At 45.8% G+C, this 17,572-nt stretch overlaps 1 pseudogene across 1 annotated transcript; it reads right to left on the reverse strand.

Annotated features, from left to right (window-relative positions):
• Positions 1–13,431: 13,431 nt before the first annotated feature.
• Positions 13,432–14,377, reverse strand: LOC308424224 (Krueppel-like factor 2; annotated as a pseudogene). Its single transcript has one exon. The product of its transcript is annotated as a Krueppel-like factor 2 (transcript).
• Between the last annotated feature and the right edge of the window lie 3,195 nt (positions 14,378–17,572).

The following is a 17,572-nucleotide window of genomic DNA, read 5'->3' on the forward strand; positions in this document are numbered from 1 at the left end:
CCTGTATCAACATGGATGGTCTTTCCTCTTGGGAGTGGGGAACTATTCAAGGCCCCTTCCTCTGTTCACTCACTTTGAATGTTGGTCACAGGTTCTGTGGGTATCAAATCCTGAGCGCAGTCCATCTCCAGTTCCCCTGTGTCTGAATGATTGTGCTCCTTGGGGCTACTGTGGTCACAGCTCATTCTGCTTCCTGGTCTGCTATGGTTTGGGTCATAGAGACCCTCAGAAGAGCAGGATGAGCCACCCAGCTGGGATGTCAGTGATCCTTGTAGCTTTGATGTGTACCCTTCAGTGTTTGCCAACCTCCAGACCAGAACACTCAGAAGGGATTGCAGTTCAGCTACCACAGTGTAGATGCTCTTGTTTCTTGTCACAGCCTCCTGTATTTGCTCAGTACCTGCTGGGGGCTATCATTCTGTAAAGAATCATCTGTCCCTTGCATTTTGTGGTGAGATTTCCTGTTGTTAAGCAATCCTTGCGATGTTCTTCAGAGAGCCTTTAGGAGGAGTCTCTCCTTTTTCTCATATATATATATATATATATATATATATATATATATATCAGAATGACTCCAAGTCTTGGCTGTATCTTTGAGCTGGGTGGAGATTGGGATAGAAGATCTTACTATCCCAAGATGTCCTCCCTGGCTTATGCCTCTAGATCTTGTAATACTCCACCTCTCTTCGTGGTAATCAAACATCTTGAGATCCTTCACATTAATCTTATCCTTTGGGACTCTGAACTCTCGAGTCTCCATTTTCTGATGTCATCGCTTAATCCCTGGGAAGTTTGGGGATTTGGCACGTTTTCTGGAAGCTGGACACTGAGTTCTGTGAAGACAAGCTGACCTTGGCAGGGCATACTGTACTGGGGCCATCTTGATGATTTTCATAGGCCAGGACTGTGGCTGCTTCTTTGATATCAAGTTGATCTTTTTGTAAGCTTGTGCTTTTAGAGCTGAGTCTTGTGACTGCTGTGGGGTGTGTATTTGGAAATGCCGTCAACTTCCATTGTCTTCCGTAGATTCAAATTCTGGGGACTAATATTGATGGCTTGGTCATTGGGAATCTTCCTGGATCCCAGTCTCACTCTCCGGTCAGGAGGTGGCTCTTCTTTCACCTCCCATGTATTGGTTTGTTTTGACACTGAAGTTTTCAGGGCCAACCACTATCACATGCCGTCAGGAATGCTCTGAGACCACATTTTCAAACCTCTTCCATGGTGCAATCTTGGCCATTTATGGGTGGTATTTGGGTGCAGGATGCCTCTTCCAGTTCCTTTGATAGTCCTGTTTTGCCCAAATTTGGTCTGGAAGCAGGAAACACAGAGCTTACCACTCAGGTATCTCTGCCACATAACTGGATGGGCCTTTGAGGGCCCCTGGCTGGCTGCATGTGGAGGGACTTTTTGTGCTTCCTGAACCTCTGCAGGGGACCAGTGCAGACACAGCACTCTCTAGCCTGGCAGCTGATATACTTTGCTCACCTTTAGGATGTCCCCTTTGCTTCTAGCAGTGGTGACAGTGGATACTCTGTGAAGAATTGGAATAGTAGGAAAAACAGCCCCTCCTTCACACATATCCCAATGCTCATGTCCATTGCTATGTCCATGGAGCTGGGGCCCATCCACAAGTCTCTAATACTATTCATCAGAAGAGGTGAGTTCTCCACCTTCTGAATTGCAGTGCAGCTCTCAGGACACTGAGCCCTGAAGCTCATTGAGATGTGTCAGGAGGCTCTGGCACATCACACTGCTGTGTCCTCCTCATCAAAAAGGATCTTGGCAGTAGAGAGGCTGCTACAGCCACTTTCCAGCCTCCAGCCCAGCCAGACCCTCCTGTGTCCTTTCCCTGCTCCCTCCTTCTAAATACTGCTGCTGAATCAGTCAGAAACAGATTCTGTCCATGCTTAGTTCCTTCTTTCTGAGCCCTAGTGTGTGTGTGTGTGTGTGTGTGTGTGTGTGTGTATGTATGCGTTTGTAGGCATATATTTCAAATACTTTAGTATGTCTCAACCTTCCTTCTGGCCCACCATCCAGCAGAGGCAGTGGTAAAGGAAGGTTATTAGAATATGGGGGAAGCAACCCTGTTTAGAAATAGTTCATTTGGGTAGTGTCAGTGTTTGGCGTTCTTAATCTAGTCCCCTAGCAAACACTAATCTCGAATCAGCAATGGCAGTTTGGCAGTTCAATCCAGAACAAGGTCGGCCAATCAATATACTGGAAGAATTTGTTGACAGTAGAATGCCAACCTGAAAGAGTTTTAAGATGGGCATGTGGTTGTGGCTGCACATCTTCAGGGAATGAAAACACATGATTGCCACCAAAACTTAGAAAGATTTATATGAGACCAGGAAAATGCTCTTACCACCAGCCATGTGGATGTCTTCACAGTGCATATAGCCAAGTGCTTTACTGATTGTGTCAGTGATTTCTCAGAAAAAATGAATGCAAATCAACTTCAAAAAGTCTGAGTGATCTATCCCACCAGAGTAAATAAACATAGTCTGGGCAGTGCATAGACTGGAAGGACAATACAGAATCTACGTAAACACCGAGACTGGACAAGAAATGCCACAGACAGCCTTTGTCAGAGTGACCATCTTTCCCCTTGGGGCCCACGCAGACTGTACGGAGACTGGTAACACATGCTACAGCTAGCATTATTCAGAATATTTTTTCCCTTTGGGGCCCAAAACAAAAATCCTTCACCCCAATCCATCAGGAAACCAGACTAATGTCTCAATCCCTTAAGTTGGGGTGGGGAGATTTAGTCACTGGATGTGTTATGGTTGTTATCACCTAGTGTTGTAGACGGTTCTGCTTGAATTTGTGTATATTAGTAAACGTGTAAGGTTTTTCTTTAAGCATTGTGTTTTATAGGAAAGCGCTACAAGTGTTTTGTTTACTCATTCTATATTGAATGGAAATTATGCTTCTTATGTTAGACTATTTTTGACTATATTTTACGAAAGACCTTTATTGAAAATGTGATGGTTCTTATAATTATTTCTATTGCGAATCTATGTTAAGGTTAGAAAAAGAACACTTCTTTTTTTTTTAAAGGTTTATTTTATTTACACGAATATGCTGTAGCTGCCTTCAGAAGAGGGCATCAGATCCCATTTCAGGTGGTTGTGAGCCACCATGTGGTTGCTGGGATTTGAACACAGGACCTCTGGAAGAGCAGCCAGTGCTCTTAACCACCAAGTCATCTCTCCAGCCCCAAAAGAACACTTCTTAAACAAAAAGGGAGATATGATGAGAAAACTTAAGGCTTCTTTGGAAAGCCTTTTGTGTTGGATGGTGTTTTGCTGGGGTGAAGACATGAAGGGCCGGTTGCCTGAAGTAGACAAAGTTGAAAAGATGTTTGTGCCAAAGCAAGCATGTGAAAGCACACACGATAGATGATTCTTCGGTAACAACATGCATGTATTGGTGCACCTTATGTTTCGTAGTTGAGCTCCATTTGTTGAGATGCCATAGAGAGAAACTCACCAAAAAGTTTCTGGTGTTGTGCTGTACTGTTTCATGTCATTTCTGAAGACTCGAGCCAATCGCCAGAGTGTTGTCAGCTGAGGCAAACTCATGTGCTGAGGCAAGGCACTCCTTGAGGCAAAACCCCGGAGAGGACTTGATGTTTGGAGGGAATATAAGTGGGACTCACCAGACTGTGAGAGGAGCTTGGCCTGCTTGCACAGCCGAACTCTTCTTGGTCTTGTGTCTTCCCTGATCTTCACTCAGTCCAAGAGGCAAGGCATCCCCTGGCATCCCTGTTGTTCCGAATCCCTCCTGCTGACTCCTGTTGATTCAAGGGATGCTTAGCTGCTCCTGCTAATGTGTGCTGCCACTGCTGCTATCCCAATACTACTGAACCGGTCTGCTCATATATCTGGGGAGTGTTTGTGAGTGGACTGAGCTTCCCCTGTTGACCTGTGAACTGAACTGCTGATTTCCTGACAACACAGATGGGATTTGCTCCCAAGAACCATTTCCAAACAGGTCCACTTCCCTGTATCCGTTCTTTTCCACTGCTCTGGTGGGTGATGGCCTAAAACGGAGGTTAAAGAGTTAAGCACCATCATTAAAAGGAGGCTTTAAAAATTAAAGTTATGATTACTGTTTTTTTTTTGGGTTAATTTTGTATCCAGCCACTTTGCTAAGGTGTTTATCACATGCACATCACTGCAGGAGTTCTCTGGTAGAATTTTTGGGGTCACCTATGTATGCTGTCATATCATCTGCAAATAATGATGTTTTGGGTTCTTTCTTTCAAATTTCTATCTCCTTGATCTCCTTTAGCTGTCTTACTAACCCTAACTTCAAGTACTATGCTGAATAGAGTGTGGGCAGCCTAGTCTTGTCTCTAATTTTACTGGAATTGCACGTTCCTCTCCATTTAATTTGATTTAGGTTATTGGCTTGCTATATGTTGCCTCCATGAGATTTAGGTATGCACTTTGTATCACTCATGGTTCCCTGAATTTTAACATGAAGTGGTTTTGGATTCTTGTCAAAGTATTTTTCAGCATCTAATGAGATGATCTTGTGGGGTGTTTTTATATAGTGGGTTCCATCGATGAAATTCCATATATCAATCCATCCCTGCATCCCTGGGATGAAGCCTATTTGATCATGGAGAGTGATGTGTTTGATGTGTTAGATCCAGTTTGGAAGTATCTTATTTCGTATTTTGATGTCAATAGTCATAGCTGGAATTGGTCTAAAATTCTCTTTCTTTGTTGTGTGTTTGTGTGGTTTAGGGTTGTGTGACTGTGGCTTCATCAGGTAAGTTTTGCAATGAATGGTTCTTTTGTTTCTATTTTGTCTAGTATTTTTAATAGTAGTGGTATTAGCTCTTCTTTGGAATTTGGCAGAATTCTGTTGGAAAACCTTCTGTCCCTGGGCTTTTTGTGTCACTGTTGCAGGAACCATATTCATGAGGACCTTGTTCCTCGAACAGTATGTGGGGTCGTTTCCAGTTCGACAAGATAACAATGTACTGAGTGTTGGTGATGGTTGTACACCTGATCCCACAGTAAAACAGTTTATGTGGTTTCAGAGACAAGAGATAGGTTTGCAGGAGGATCTGATTCCTACCGGTCTTCGTGGAGTGTGTGTGTTTGTGTTGCTCATGAAATACCTAATGTGTACAAGGAACATGGCAGAGGACTACCACCTGGGGTTAATTCCTAAGAGTAAATGTTGGTTAGGGAACAAGGTGATACCAAGAGGTGTATTTGATTTGCAGAATCCAGGGAGGGTGAGCCCAGCAAGGCCTGAAAAACACAATTGGCTTTGGAGTCAGCAGAGGTGGATATCTTGCAAGTCTGTTATCTAACAGTATATTTGTGGTAAGAGGACTGCATGGCCTGACACCTAGATGTGTGTATGTGTCACTGGCCCCCATATGTCCAGCTGGGCATGATGCCGAGTGGTCAATGTAGGGTGGCAGAAGAGGTGATCCTGTGTCTACAAGGCTCTTCTATCGAGCATTTTATGTGAAATGTCAGCCTGGGTGTGCTGTCCAGCAAAGCCTGATATTTATAAGCTTTGATGGGAGGGCATCACATGGGAGTCCAGCATGGCTAAAATAATACCAGTGTAGTGCGGGTGGCAATGCTGAGGGACTGACACCAAACACAGTGAGGAGATGTGGTAGCAAACAGCTGTCGCAGCAGGCTATGCGCTCATCCAAATGCTCAATGTTCCTGTCTCCAAGTTGGTGTCAAAGACTGTACCTCGAGTTCCCTGCTAGCCCGATTTTTCCTTAACTGTCATGGGAAGAGGACAGGCCTCCACTTTCCTGTCCCTCTTCTTCATGAGCATAGGCCCGGGAAGTCCATCTGGGAGGCTACAGTGGAGCCAGGGTGTGGTCAATGCTTCAAGTGTACAAGTATAAGGACCACCATGCCTCTGGTCACCCTCATCCTCAGGGAGTCCCGCTAGTCCTCTGGACATGAAATGAGCATAGCTCTGGTTGAACCCCGGCTTTCTGCCCTTAGATGGCGAGAGGCCCACAGGCCTTTACTCAGCCAGAGCATCAATGCTCTCGGTGAGCCTGGTCTTCCCTTCTTGTGCCACATTTACCAAAAGAAACCAGGTCCAGAGCAGGGGAAGGACTCAGCCAGGGACTCTTGAGTTTCAGGTCTGTATCTAGCCTCCTGGAGCAAACTTATCTCACTCCTGACTTCCTGGTCTAAAAGTGCCCGTGGATTCCAAACCAGTGTTCAGTGCTGGCGATGCCAGGTGTGCCAGAAATCTGCCTGCCAGGGGACAAGGAAGCGCTGTGTGTCCATGGCTCAAAATTCTCGTATGCAACAACATCCAGGTGGCATTGCTTCCAGGTTCATCTCTCCTGACACAACCCAGGATTCTGCACATTTTGCAAAGCTTTTGACTCCTTCCACCTCTTGATTAAGGAGAAAGAGAGGCAGAACCAGGTCTAGTTGTAATCCCCCTCCACAATGTACACACATTTGAGGCCTATTTCTTGCTCTGACAGAAGACGGTGTGAGGCTGTGATGCTCTGGAGATCCCACACTCAGAGGGCACCTGGCTAAGAGCCAGGCCTGTTAGAGAGTCTCTCCTTAGAGCCCATAGGCAAAGAGATGCTTGGGAAGGAATTCTATACACAGATCATGCTGGGCTCCTACAACGGAGGGACAAACTTCCTGGAAGCAGTCTTGGATTATATTGTGTGATCCCAGGCTAATAAGCAGGTATTAGAAAGACGGGGACCTCGTGACAGTTCTTGTTGCTGTTTGTAATGCATACACTTTACTCTGTGTGCCATGGCCTAAGGGTCATGCAGATATGTATGCCAGTCTGAAGAGAGCTCCGTGTGCATCCACCAACAGGAATGACATGTTTATCACTCCTGACTAGTTTCTGTCATTGAATCTTGGGATCTTGCATTATGTAGTGTGTGTGTGTGTGTCTGTCTGTCTGTCTGTCTGTCTGTCTCTGTGTATCTGTCTGCCTCTGTGTATAGCACTTTAGCTCCTATCCAGCACTGTTCTCAGAATACAATGTGTCTGCCATTTTCAATGACCCTGGCTTTCTGGCAAACTTTGTTCCATTCAGTTTTTTGGTTTTGATTTATATTTAATTCTTTTGCCATGCACTACTCCCTCACAAGCAGCAGGTGGCGCCAAGAGTTAGAGGGACACTAGCCAAAGATGGCAGTGAGGTTTACATCTGGTGCTGACATAAAGGATGCAAGTAAGGCATAAAAGGGCAAAATAATTAAAAGATTCAGGACACGCTCTAGGGGAACTGGCAGAGGAGTAGGGTAAGGCGGACACCCGAGACGTCTTGTCAGGACAGCTTTACTCCTCTCAAACTCTGAGCTGCAGCAAGCAGAGTCCCCACAACAGAGTCTTTGAAAATGAAGAGGCCTCTTCTCTTTATGAGATGGATTTCCAGTAGCTGGGGGTGTTCCTCAAGGACCAGAATTTTGTTGTCCAGATGACGGTGTGACAGTGTCCTTTATATTCTGTGCACCCAGGTGGAGAGAGAACAACATCCCATTGAGCCACCGAGAGGAGAAGATGAGCATCCACGTCAGTCTTGCTAGTGAGGTGGGTCCCTCCCCACGCCTTCTCATCTTGTCTGAATCACTTTGGATGGGGTTGAAGCGCTGACCTTCTGTTCTCACTGTCTGGCTAGTGGAGACCTCAGGGCTGCAGGAGTCTGGATGCTGAAAATGCATCACTCCTGGAGTGTGTAATTACATAAGCCTGATTGCTTGTGCCCGGGATCATAGTCCACACTTCTGGCTTAACTCTGCCAATGGCCAGCTGACCCCTTTCCAGCTCGTAGTAGCTCCCACCTAGCTTAGCCCAGCCGCCAGCCCCACATGAAACCTTTGACTCTGAGGCTAAAAAACACGCAGCCTTATCATTTTAGAGTTTGCCTACCAGCACAGTCGCTGGGCACTGAATTTCCTGTCCTGACCTTATCAGCTTCCAGCTATCTCCCACCACCCTCCTCAAGGCCCTCCCTGCAGTGGAGGCTACAGGCCCCAGGTGCTCCGAAGCCTAACATAATGGCTGCTTTCTACTCCTTCCAGTGTTTGGTACCAGAAAATCCCTCTCACTTTTCTTGCCTCTGCTTTTTCCTCCTGAGACCCAGAAGTTCCACCCTTACTTTCTCCTAGCAATTGGCTTTTGCCTTCTTCTTTTTCTTTTTTAGAAAGTAACATCTTTTTAAATTTTTTTTTCTTACAACTTCATTTAAAAAGAGAGAAACATGTACAGATTTTTAAAAGTATTTTGGCATAAAATGATATGAACATATTTTTGTCAGTACTTGATTCTTTTAGAGGTTTGATAGTATGCATTGAAATCTTACCAGTTACCATAAGCATAAAATACATGTAGAACAGAACATAACATGGAAACAGTCAAAATTTTAATGGGGTGTATAGATTAAACATAATGATTTTTGAATACCAAAAATTGTCACAAGGGTATATTCTTAGCTCTTGAATTATTAATGATTTAAGGCCTACGTGTACCACACTCTGAGAGGGTGCTATACACTTTTTTTTCTAAGAAGGACTGAGGCTTTTACTTTTTGGCCTTTTTTTTTTTTTTTTTTTTTTTTTTGAGCTTCATATGGCCTGTGAGTTGTTCTGGGGTATTCAGAGCTTTCTGGAGCTAGTATCCAATTATCAGTGACTGCATATTATGTCTGTTCTTTTGTGACTGGGTTACCTCACTTAGGATGATATTCTCTAGATGCTTCAGTTTTCTTAAGAATTTCATAAAGTCATTGTTTCTAATATCTAAGTAGTACTCCATTGGGTAAATATACCATAACTTTTGTATTCATTCATCTAGTGAAGGACATCTGGGTTCTTTCCAGCTTCTGGCCATTATAAATAGAGCTGCTATGAACATTGTGGTGCACGTGTCTTTGTTGTATGTTTGAGCATCTCCGGGGTATATGCCCAGAATTGGAATAACTGGGTCTTTAGGTAGTACTATGTCCAATTTTCTGAGGAGCCGCCAGACTGATTTCCAGAGTAGTTGTACCAGTTTACAACCCCACCAACAGTGGAGGAGTGTTCTTTTTTCTCCGAATCCTTGCCAGCATCTGCTGTCATCTGAGTTTTTGATCTTGGCCAATCTGACTGGTGTGAGGTGGAATCTCAGGGTTGTTTCGATTTGCATTTCCCTGATGACTAGGGATGTCCAGTACTTCTTTAGATCTTTCTCAGCCATTCAGTATTTCTCAATTGAGAACGTTTTGTTTAGCTCTGTACCCCATATTTAATAGGATTGTTTGATTCTCTGGTGTCTAATTTCTTGAGTTTTTTGTATATTATTGGATATTCGACCTCTGTCAGATGTGGGATTGGTAAAGATCTTTTCCCAATCTGTTGGCTGCTGTTTTATTTTCTTGACAGTGTCCTTAGCCTTACAGAAACTTTGCAATCTCATTAAGTCTCATTTCTCTATCCTTGGTCTTAGAGCACAAGCCATTGGAGTTCTGTGCAGGAAAATTTCCCCTGTACCTATATATTCCAAAATTTTCCCTACTTTCTCTTCTAATGGTTTCAGTGTACCTGGTTTAATGTGGAGACCTTTGATCCACTAGCACTTGAGCTTTGTACAAGAAGATAAGAAAGGATCCATTTTCATTCTTCTGCATGCTGAGTGCCAGTTGAGCCAACACATTTGTTGAAGAGGATGCCCTTTTTCCATTGAATGTTTTCAGCTCCTTTGTCAAAGATCAAGTGACCATATTCTATTCTGTTCCATAGATCTACCTGCCTATCTCTCTCTGTACCAGTACCATGCAGTTATTAACAAATTGCCTTGTAATATAGCTTAGGTCAGGAGTAGTGATTCCCACAGATGTTTTCATGTTGTTAAGAATAGATTTTGATATTCTAAATTTTTTGTTATTCCAGATGAATTTGAAAATTGATTTTTTCCAACTCTATGAAGAATTGAGTTGGGATTTTGATGGGGATTGCACTGAATCTGTATTTTGCTTTTGGTAAGATGGCCATTTTTACAGTGTTGATCCTTCTGATTCATGAGCATGGGAGACCTTTCCATTTTCTGAGATTTTCTTCAATTTCCTTCTTCAGGGATTTGAATTTCTTGTCATACAGGTCCTTCACTTGCTTAGTTAGAGTCACACCAAGGTATTTCATATTGTTTGTGACTATTGTGAAGGGTATCTTTTCCCTTATTTCTTTCTCCAAATGTTTGTCCTTTGAGTAGAGGAAGGCTACTGATATGCTTGAGTTAATTTTATATCCAGCCACTTTGCTGAACTTGTTTATTAGCTATAAAAGTTCTCTGGTAGAATTTTTGGGGTCACACGTATACTATCATGTCATTTGCAAATAGTGATATTTTTTATTTCTACCTTTCTGATTTGTATCCCTTTGATTTTCTTTTGCTGTCTAATTGCTCCAGCCAGGACTTCCAGTACTATGTTGAATTGGTAGGGGGAGAGTGGGCAGCCTTGTCGAGTCCCTGATTTTAGTGGGATTGCTTCAAGTTTCTCACCCTTAAGTTTGATGTTGGCCATTGGTTTGGTGTATATTGCTTTTATTATGTTTAGGTATGGGCCTTGGATTCCTGCTCTTTTCAAGACTTTTAACATGAAGGGGTGTTGAATTTTGTAAAATGCTTTCTCAGAATCTAGTGAGATGACCATGTGTTTTTTTTGTTTTTGTTTTTGTTTTTTTTTGAGTTTGTTTATATGGTGGATTATGTTGATGGATTTCCGTATATTAAACCATCCCTGCATCCCAGGGATGAAGCTTAGTTGATCATGGTGAATGATGATTTTGATGTGTTCTTGGATTCGGTTTGCAAGGATTTTGTTGAGTAGTTTTGCATCAATGTTCATAAGTGAGATTGGTCTGAAGTTCTCTTTCCTTGGAGGGTCTTTGTGTGGTTTAGAAACAAGGGTTATTGTGGCCTTGAAAAATGAGTTAGGTAGTGTTCCATTCCACTGTTTGCTGTGATGGGAGAGCTGGGTTCTGCTTTTGCTAGGTTGTCTTGGTTTCCATTGGGTAAGTTCTTTTGCTTTCCTCTTGCCATCTTGTTTTCTGTGATTATACGTGGTCTTGTTGTCAGTGATTGGTTCCTGTCTCTCCCGTGTACCTGGCTTGTGTCCCTGGCTCTCCGCTGTTCCTGGTGGCAAATGGCCTGAGCGTGTGGTCTGCACACAGGGGCCCTCCGGGTGGAAACTGAGTCCCTAAGGCAGAGTTCCTTGGGGGGGGCGGTTCGCAGTTTACACACGTTCGGCCCAGAGCTCTCTGTGTCCTGGCTACTTGCAGTGCTGTCTCACCAGGCCTGCGTCCCTGGATCTTCGCCAAGAATTAAAATTTTAAGTTGAGGACAAGCATGTCTCAAGGCTGAGAACAAAAACTGCAGACCACCTGGTTTCGATAAGGTCTAGCTTTGCAGTTCTGAGAAAAGCAAGTATGAAGGTCAGTGTGCCACAAAACAGGGTAGCCTAGAGTTGAACTATGTCCAAAATAGGCAGAGTGTGCCAATTTGAATAAACCAATGAAATTGCTATGTGCCTGTTGCTAACTGCTTATGTGATTTTTCCCTATAAATACTTCTCCCCATTTGTGTTCAGGGTCGACTTCTCTATTTCCTGTGTGAGATATGTGTCGTCCTTAGAGCTCTGATCTTCTAAAATAAACCTCTTCCCTGATTGCAGCAAGATTGGCTCTCTGTGAGTTCTTGGGTCTGCATTCTCCTGGTACTTGAGTGAGGTGCTTCCCCAATTCAGGGGTCTTTCATTTCGTCTTTAAAAGCTTCTATTTGTTTATGTGTGTCCTTCTGTGCTTGTTTAAAGAAGTTATTCATGTGCTTCTTGAAGGTCTCTATCATCATTGTGAGGTATGATTTCAAGTCTGAGTCTTCTTTTTCTGGAGTGTTTGGCAATCCACTGCTTACTGTGGTGGGAGATCTGGGTTCTGATGTTGTCAGATTGTCTAGGTTTCCATTGCTTAAGTTTTCCTCTTGCTATCTTGTTATCTGTGATTATAGGTGGTCTTGTCGTCAGTGACTGGCACCTGTCTTTCCTGTGGATCTGAGGGCCCATGGGCTCCGGAAGAAAATTGTTTCTGTGTGTTGGCTTTTAGTGGGCAAGCAGTGAGTTCTGGTAGCAGTGACTCAGCTCTTTCTTTGTGGGCTCAGGTGTGGGAGCTCTTGTGAGGCTGTTCTTGGAGCTCAGCCCTGTTCCCACAGGTCCTGAGTACTACTAGCAGGGACCTGGCTCTTTCTCTAGGCCAAAACCGACCCTTTTCCAGATAGCACAGTACTTTCTGCTCTATGGGAACTCCTGGTGTGCTCTCCCTGGGCCTGTGTGCCAGGCTCCCCTCTGGTCCTGGTGTATGAGGGCCTGTAGAGCTGAACTTCAAGCACTGCCTTTCTCAGGCAGAATCTGGTTCCCAGTGGCAAAGGCCTGTGCCTTACTGTGGGCCGCAGGGGCACGCCTTCCTCCTGTTCTGCCTAGCTCTCTCTGTGCTTTGGTTACTCACAGTGTAATCTCACCAAGCCTGTGTTCCTGGATCTCTGCTGTTCCAGGTGGCAAAGGGCCTGAGAGTTTGGTTTTGGCTTTTGCCTTCGTTATTGACCAGATCAAGAACCAATGAGGGAACTAGATCTTAATGTCAGCTCCTCCCTTTGGTGGAGCTGAGCTTGGAGAATGGACAATTCCGCAGTGGGACCAGTAGCAGGCCATTTTAGAGTTAAGCAGGAGTGTGGGGCCTGGTCTTGGAAAAGGAGTTAGCCTGGTTTAAAAATTAGATGCAACACATTCCCTGAACAATCTGTGGTGACTGAGACACCCAGACCCTTACAGAGCTCATGCCCTGGGGACGATCCCAGGAAGGCAGTGCACCACTCTCTTTCATGTCCCCTTTAATGTTCAGGCTCTATACAATGCACTTTCTGAATAGAAGCGAAAACACACATTTATCTTTAGAGACATGGTTTGTCACATGTAACATCATCTTTCCACCTATTTTTTGAAAAATGACAGAAGATTCTTTTTTTTTATTCAAAGATCCAAAACTTTAATTAAAAATGTCTTAAAAAAAACCAAGCAGGCGGCAGAGATGCCATCATCTCCCTTATAGTAATACAATGTGCCACAGTCACACATACAATATTATAAAACAACGTGGGGGACAGTAAACTCAAAGGCAGTTCTCACAAGGCATCTAGCCTCGATCCTCTTCACAGGCTCCTGCCTTCTTCCCTGGAGCCTTCAGTCATGGTGGGGGGGGGGTGCATCACTGGTGGCAGAGTCATTGTCCTGTGGCCACTCTTGTTCGGCTCTTCTCTCAGGATCCAATAAATAGTAATCAATTTGCTAAGGGTCCGTGCTGGCGCATGGAACCCGCCACAGTCGCTCATGGGCTAGCATAGTCAACCCAGGCTACATATGTCGCTTCATGTGCTGGGCCAGGAGGTCAGGTCTGGAGAAGGTTGGGTCGCTCAAGTGGCACTGGAAGGGCCTGGGACCTGTGTGCTTGCAGTAGTGGCTGGCGGGTAAGCTCGTCGGAGCGCGCGAACTTCCAGCTGCAGCTGTCCCAGTTGCAATGCGAAGGCTTCTCACTGTGTGCGTATGTACGCAGATGCGCCTGTAGGTGTGAGCTCTTGGTGTAGCTAGCTGCAAGTGTGCGTGGCGGCGCGCTTACGGGGCCACCTTCGGAAGGTGGCCGCGCCTGGGCGTGGCATTCAGCAGCTCCAGCGGGGACGAGGGCAGCGGGAGGAGCCTGTGTGTGGCCGGGGAGCCAGGCCCAGCGCCGCGGAGGCGGCTGTGTCGTCGAAGAGACCTAAGGCGCCGGGCACAGCGGGCCTGTAGTGCAGCGCGGGCCCTGGTCGAAGGGCGGTGGGAACGGATTGCGGGGACCAGGCCTGGGGAGGCGCGGGGGGCCGTCCGGGCTGAGCGGCGGCGTGTCCAGAGGCGGTGGGGATAGTCAGCAGTACCCTGCATGCATGCACCTGTCGCTCCTGGGGCGCCCTTCAGGGGACCCGAGGAGAAAGCAGCTGTACAGAGCCGGCCCCTGAGGTGCGTCTAGATCTGGAAACAGCAGCTCCTTTCCTATGGCAGCCTCGGGGGGTGCCTTAGGCGGCAGGGCACTCGGCTCCAGGTAATAGAACGCAGGCGGAAGGGGCTGGAGGCGGGGTGGGGTTTCGGGAGGGTTCTTGGCTCTCAGACCATCCAATCCCATAGACAGGATGAATTCCAACACGCTGTTTAGGTCCTCATCGGTGCCGCCCGCCTCAGGCTCATTTTGAGGCCAGTGCTCCTGGAGGCAGGGCTCTCATGGGCTGGGGGAAGTGGCAAAGCAGGGCAAGATAGGCTTCCTGGGCGCCATGGCAGGGGCAGTTTGTCCACAATGTCATTCTTAAGGCTAGGCTTGCTTGTGGTAAGGATGCAGCTGGACTTGGAGAACAGACCCTCTAAGTGTGTGACCCTGTGACACAAGGCGTTGTGGGCCACTTTCCTGGAAAGGGGTGAGAAAAACGATTCAGTCACCTTGACCAAAATCAACATCGCTAACTTTCTGGACCATCCAAAGGTCATGAACCTGTTCCACATCAGAAAACATCTTTATGGTGCTGGAACTTACGGTTGAGGGAGACTTGATGAGCCATACTGCAAAAGTCGATTGTCTACAGGAGGGACAGGCTCAGAACATCTTCACACAGATGGTGTGTTCAGTTCACTCAACAATGAGAACAGCATTGTACAAAGGGAGATCTGTGTGACTTTGGCCTGGCCATTGAGTCACCTCTGGAAAGCAGTTCAAGGGTGGTGGTAGGAAAGTGTGTGGTGGGTCCAGATTCCTGACATGTGTGTGGCAGGTAGGGGCTCTCCAGCTGGAGCTGATCACAGCACTATTTTGGTAGGTGCAGTTGGATGTGGTTTGCAAAGGGGTGTTATATATGTGCTTAGCATGTATTTCCCACCCTGCTAACACCTTATATAAATGGCTAGCTTAAGGGCATGTAGGACACTCACCATGTAGATTTCTAGACATCAGTTCTGCCTAGACAGCATCTCTACTATTTTGGCATATATAATGCCAGCTACCAGAACTTACTAGACAACCCTCTGTCCCCTGTGTCCCCTAGATACAGGGATAGGTATCAGGTCCTGTCAATGACCCACATACTTGTCTATGTTATGATCTGGCTGGCACCTCTTGCTCTGACACAAGATTGGAAGTGAAAGCTACCAGATTAGGTGTCAATAGAATTTCATACCACAGGAGACTTCTTCCTAAGGTCCCAGTGACAAACTCTGAGAGGATCCACTCTGGTATCAGTGAGTGGACAGGGCTCACTTACAGAGCAAAGGTTAGTGGTTACACACTGAGGTGGGGGTTTCCTCCATGCAGTGTTACACCAGAACAGTTATTACCCAGTGAGCTTGACATCTCTCACATACATCTATGCAAGATGGAGGTCCCCTCTCCTAGCCTTCCCTGGCCTACACACTGTAGCCCCTCTGCAAGTCCATTTGTAATTAGGGAAGAGCTGCATACAACAGTATTTGGTTGTGTTGAGGACTCTCTTCCAGCTTTGCAGATAGGCTTCTTGTGTTTGTATACCCACCTGATAGAAGGAAACAGAAAGCACACACACACACACACACACACACACACACACACACACACTACACATACTACACATACTACACTTATATACTACCCATAAATGACAGAGCACATGGAACTTCTCTATGTACAAGGGAATCACTCTATGAGGTTCCATGCTTGTAACCTCATTTGTCCCAAAGCCCATGTCAAAGGAGGGAATGCAGTTTCAGTGTGAAGTGGGGTAGAGCAGAGACAGCACATGTCGTTCCTAAACGCACTCTATGAGAAGATGAACAGAGAGGAAAGAAAGCTCTGAGAAGTGAAAGTAGCTGGTTATCAGTTCAGTATACAGCCAAAAGTGTGTTTTTATATGTCAAAAAGAAATCTTAGATAGCCTTGAGCAGGATGTGAGCACGTGGGCTTTGAGGGGCTGACAGCATCCTGCGTTTTACCCTGGGCGTTTGGTACTTGTTTGTTATGTGCTAATGAATTGACATTATATATATTTCGCTACATATTCTTTATTGTATGGTAAAAACAAATACACGAGGAAAATGCAAAAGAAGTAGCAGAGATGAGATACGGTGAAGCAATGGAGGATGAAAAACGGATTGTTGCACTCAGGGTTTGCAGAAGGAATCCAGAATTGACAGCAAACTATGGGAGGAAAGACGGGAGGTTGAGCTTCGACAGATAATGGATGCGATAGTGTCTTTGGTCTCTACAGAGCCGAGGCACCGTAAAGTAGAAATGCAGGTTTCCAAATTATGTGCATAGAAACCTTCCACCAGGAAACAGTCTAGAAGCTGACAGACATTGTCCACACCAGAGAGGCACCGGTGCAGCATCATATGAGCTGCAGGTCCACATGTCAGCAAATGATGGCCTGGGCAGGATGATCCCAGGCCTCCAGGGAGGGCACTGCCTGGACTCAATGGGATGTCTGTGGTTTCTCTGCAGCCTTTCCTGTGTTACCGGGCAGGTGTGTGTGACATGGCCCTCAGACACCACCCATGGTCACACACTGCCTGATCTATTCTGGATGCTGCTCGAGTGACAGAGGAAGGCAGCCTGTAGATCATCACTGACCTATTGCACAGGCTGAAGTAAGTAGTGATATGGGCTCAGCCTGCATCAAGGTCAGTAGACACTCCTGGGAAAGTGTCCTCTGTGTCTGTCCTTGAAATGCAGGAAGAGATCCTCCTACCTTTGAAACAGGAATGAAATGTTTGTGATTGTTGTTTCTGCACATGATTCTATAGAGTGAAAAAACACATCAATGTGGGACAGTGAAGGGAACACACTGGGCCACAGGCCTGGGTGGGGTTTATACAGGGTTGGCTCATCATGAAAAAGGCTCCTCAGCCTTTTGTTGTCTCTGTAATGCAGAAAGATTAACACTAACTGTAAAATGATGGACCGCGTAAGGATGACACCTCAAAGTGACTGTCCCCTCCCACCTGCCCTGTCTCATCCAGAAACTGCACTGAGGCAGAAGCAATGCTGACCTTCCCCTGCTCCATCACTGTAAGACAGAAACCACTGTGCTCACAGGCAGGAGCATGAACCAGTAAGCAGCTCCTACGTGGGAAGAAACCATGAGCAGGGAAAGGAAAACCTCTAGAAAGAAAAAGGTTTTTGCAGGGACAAAACCAAGTTTATTCCCAGAGGCATGGGGGAAAATGGATGGGCAGAAGGGACATCTTATAGAAAATCCTGGTGTGATAAGGAAAGGATGACCCTAACCACCTGCTCCTTGACATATTCTGGTAAGGTCTACTGGGTGTCCGAGTCTTGCTGGGCACCAACTGAAGGCCAGGAGCAGTCAGTTCCCCTGTGCTTGACTGGATGGTTCTCTGTGGGAGTCAGAAAGCAGCCACAGCCCATGCCTCTGTTTGTACTGTGATGTGAGTCAAAGGCTTGATGGGCAAAGCCTGGCTGTTGTTTGTCTCCAATTTCTCCATGTAT

This window comes from Micromys minutus, assembly GCF_963924665.1.
Source record: "Micromys minutus genome assembly, chromosome: 1".
Classification (NCBI taxonomy): domain Eukaryota; kingdom Metazoa; phylum Chordata; class Mammalia; order Rodentia; family Muridae; genus Micromys; species Micromys minutus.